The following is a 4,681-nucleotide window of genomic DNA, read 5'->3' as shown; positions in this document are numbered from 1 at the left end:
TGGGCTGAAAGTCAATATTATTTATTTCTATGAGTTGAGCATCATGATCGGATAAGCCATTTATAAAGGGTCCTACAGTATAGTCTCTTAATTTTGAGTTATCAATGAATATATTATCTATCGCTGAACTAGAATTATTTTGAACTCTTGTGGGAAAGTTAACAGTACTGGAGAGATTGTAAGATGATAACAAAGAGTCTAAATTTAGTTTCCTATTACTGTCGATGAGATAGTTTATATTTATATCACCACAAATTATAAATTCAACTTTTGAACTATGCAGTACATTTAGGATGGTTTCTAATCTATTTATAAAGTGATTGAAGTTTCCAGATGGGGCTCTATATAGTCAGTATACAAATATTAGAAAAAGGAGAGTCTAACTTTAGAGCACATGCTTCCAGATCCTGGTCTTTGCAGTCTTTAAAGATAGCAGTCAAAATTGAGTAAGTTATGCTAGCATTTCTTTTTTGGCCTAGTCTGGGAACTTTCTAATACACCTAGTATACTAATGAAGAGGGAAAGAGGTGCAAATAACCCAACTTTTACACCTTTTTTGCTCTCTTAAATTTTAGCAAGTTATTTTTGAGATAAACAGAGAAATTGATGTAGGCATTCATGTAAGAGGTAATTAAAATTACTCAATTTATATAAAAACTGAAGCAAGTCAAATATTTTTTTTTAATTTCCCTAGTATCAAATTTCATCAAAATCCATCACGTGGTTCAGGAGTTGTTTCATGCATATAGGCAGATGGATGGACTGACTTAAAAGGCACTCCATACGGTTTCGAACGTACCTTAAAAGGCACACAGCTAAGCCCCAAACTGGATAATACACATAAACACAACTAGGAACATCATGTTAAGTTACCTGATGGGCAAAGCCATATATATTTTTTAAAGTTCCATACAACTTGTCACAACTTCAGTTATAACTATGTATAAAGTAGAGACTGAATATCTTATTTTTATTGTAAAGTTTCTGCCATCTGAATAGTATTCATATTAAGAATATTATTGGCTGAAACATATAATGCACAATTTGTCAAATGTACTATACAATGGAGGTTGTTTGCATTATAAGCTGGTGTAGTCTTCTGGGGGGGGGGGACACATGACAAAGTTCCATAATTCTTACATCTGGTGTATCACATCTCAGAAGTCAGAGTGTAAGTAAACAGAGATTCTTCTTCATCGAAAGTAAGACACACGTTTGGTCCTACAAGTCCAGGTTGATCAGTTAAGATTAAACCAAGCTCTTTGAGTGTTGTCCTTAAAAATTTTCTCCTTTCTCGATGATGATGGGCACTGGTTATGAAACCAAAATGGACCATAATATAAGTACAATATCAATAATATTTACCTAATGAAGAACCATTACCATACAAATTTTCACTGACTTGATCCAGCTACTAATATATAATGTAGTGTCACGTGTTGGGTTTGTCACACGACAAATAAATTCATGTGGGTCTCGGATTTAGTGAATCTTTATTGGACACATACACTTGCACACTTTACAGTTATCACTTGCAGTATTACAGTTACTGCTTCCACTGTATCTCGGCCGATACTGGACTGCTTTCGGCATCTATGTTCCAACTATCTTCAGCGGCAGCTATCCCAAGACTCACTTCTTATACTGAATACTCACTCTAGCATACTCGTCCTGAATAGTGTTCGCTGCTCCTTATATAGGCTCGGCACGGACAACACAGAGAAAACATTGATGCTCAGCAACAGATATCAGGTATTGTTGTCAGGTGTGTCTACCTACGCCTTGCCTAGCAACAGACGCCCTACTGTTGCGTGACGTCACAGCCTAGCCGGTGGGGTGTTTACCAAGCGTTGTTATGCAACAAACACTCATTGCTAGGGATATTCCTATGAAATGGTCTACTGGTATTGCATTACTATGGAAGTGTCTATTCCAAACACGTTATATTGCTCCCTTCTAAAGGTTGTTCATCTCTGAACAGCATAAAGGTTCTTCCTTGGTTTCGTTTCCTAAGGTGTTTTGCTGGCAACATCTACATTTGGTCTTACTGTTCTTCTCGAGTCTTTTTGCACTGTTCATCCTACCACTTCCGCCCCTCTCTTAAGTGATGCTCGTCCTAAGCACTTCCAAGGTCCAGGATTTGTTGGTCCGATTGTCTCACATTCATCCTTCGCTTCCATTCTTTCTTCATTCACCCTTCCTAGGGAGGTCAGTACTTCTACTACTGGTTCCCCCCATGCGGGCCGTTTCTTTTCTTCCGTTTTGGAGAGAGTTGACCCCTCCACAGTGTCTGGTTCTTGATGCCCGTTGCGATTCCGCGCAACTCGTCTGCTTGTGCATTTGCCCATGCCTCAAATTGTGTTCTTAGTCTCCTTATTGTCTCTCCACATTCATGTTTTTCTGGTGTCCTTTTCGACACATCCTGATGTGGACTTGTCTGTAACTTTAACTGGTCTCCCTGAGATCGGAGTTTCTTGTGCTGTGCTACATTCACACGGGTAGTGTTCAGCCTGAAGATGTCTCTCATGCGTCGTGCTACTGTCACGCGATGGGACATCTTGTCTATTGGTGTTTTCCATGCCACTTTCACACGGCATGTTGTCCTTCTGTAATTGACGGCCAATTTCTCCTGAGGTCCACGATTTTTCTGCGTCAAGTTTTTCAGTATCTGGCGGCGGTGTTCCTCAGCCAGTTTTCAGTACCTATGCCATTTTCTTGGTTCTCCAACCGGCATTATCTTCCGCGAGGACCTCTTCTATCTGTGCCACCTCAGGTTTCCTGTCCGGTGAGGTCGGCTTTCTCTCTTCTTGACACGCCTCTGTCGCTTCTCGGCAGGCCTTCGCCGCTTCCTCTATTTCAGGTTTGATTACAGCCACCATCTCCTTGTGGCTGGTGCCCATATTCTCTCGCATGGCTTCCGTCCTTGCTTTGATCGCTTCAACTCTATGTTGGAGTGTCTCGTCCAACTCTGATTGCATAGATCGCATTGTGGCCTTCATCTCTTCCTTGTTTTTCTGTCAGCTTTCATGTCTTCTTTGTCGGCCTTCCTATCTGCCGCCGCCTTTTCTTGGTTGGCGTCTAATTTGGCCATTAAATCTTCTTTGAATATATATATTCAACTGTATCCATTCTCCTGTTATTTCCTTTTTTTTTTGGGTTACAGTGTTCATAGACTGTCCTCAACAACCTACTGTCAGGCATCCAAAATCTATGTCACTGCCATACAGAATACACTGCTATACAAATGTCTTCCTCAACATGTCGATGCTTGAGACTTAAAAAATATGACATCATTCACTTACAGTTACTCCTATAAGAATATACTGCACCCTGACATCACTTCAGCCTATTGATTTTTTAAATCTTAACTTTATTACTTTTAACAACCCAACCAAGCTTTGTAACAGGAGGCGAAAGACTTGAAAAAACTGAAAAATTGCAACAAAAAAAGCAACATATCTTGAAATAAAAGTGTGTACCTGGAACAATGTAATATTATATAATAAATTACAACATAACAAAGATAATTAATGTACTAAAATTATAAAATGACATATTGTAAACATAGGTACCCTGCGTTTTATGAATACTCAATTTATGAATTTTTGCTACAACGAAGCGTGTCAATTTGTACCTACTTTTCACTTAACAAACTTCATTTTTGCTACAACAAACAATTTATGTTTGCAACTTTTTTTTGTGATCACAGAGAAATACATATACAACCCATGGGGAGGTCAGGTCAACCAACAAGTGTTAGGGACTTTCCCCAATGCCACTTTGTCCACTACAAATCCCACTTGACCAGACCCAGTATCAAACCCGGGCCGTTGCGGTGGGAAGCCAGTGACTAACCGCTTGAGCTACTGCACAGCCTCAAGTGTTAGGGACAGACAGTTTTCTCTGTAATACTCATGCACCGCATTTACAGTAACTGCCATGTAACAATTCAGCTTCTAGTGCACACCTTACTGCCTTTGTAGTCAGCAGACCTGCCAGAAAATTAATGTAATTTATTGTTGTTACTACCACACCGATATTCTCCCTTTTCCCCGCCATTTCCCTGCATACACATGTGATAAATGATTACTTCATTACAAAATTAAATTTCATTAATATTTAAGGTAATAAAAATGCAAAAGAAAAAAAATGGGTTTGTTTAGGGACTAAATATAATAAATTAAAAAATCAAATTTTCAATTTGTATACAGAAATCATTAGCAAATCTACTCGATTAATCAAATTCAAACATTATCTTCTGCTAATAAAATCTAAAAGTTTGTGACAATGGCATATTGCTACAAGTATTATGTTTTTGGACATTATCCATCGTGTTGTCTATTTATTTTAAAAAACCAATCCGGAGGTAGGGGCTAGCTCTATTTATTGAACTCCAACTGAGTAGGTTCTACCTGAGGATGGGGACAGAATCCAGACTCCGAAACATTGTGTTTTGAAAAAGAAACAGTACTGTTTTTTTAAAATAAATAGCCAAGATGATGGATAATGTCCAAAAACATAATACTTGTATTATCTTCTGCTAATCTACATATACCGAAATACACAAAAGAAATCGCAGGAATGGCACACAGCAGAAAATCAGTTAAAAATATGTCGTGGTTCAGAGCACAGCATCTTAAAAATAATTTTTGCTGGCTACTTCACCTACCCCCCCCCCCTT

General features: G+C 38.5%; 1 pseudogene; it reads right to left on the bottom strand.

Moving 5' to 3' along the window:
- Positions 1-4,681, bottom strand: part of LOC111869496 — a 46,404-nt pseudogene that overhangs the window by 11,327 nt on the left and 30,396 nt on the right.

Source organism: Cryptotermes secundus, unplaced genomic scaffold, assembly GCF_002891405.2.
Source record: "Cryptotermes secundus unplaced genomic scaffold, Csec_1.0 scaffold2355, whole genome shotgun sequence".
NCBI classification, from domain to species: domain Eukaryota; kingdom Metazoa; phylum Arthropoda; class Insecta; order Blattodea; family Kalotermitidae; genus Cryptotermes; species Cryptotermes secundus.
The sequence above is the reverse complement of the archived record's forward strand: the minus strand, read 5'-3'. Positions and strand labels throughout refer to the sequence as shown.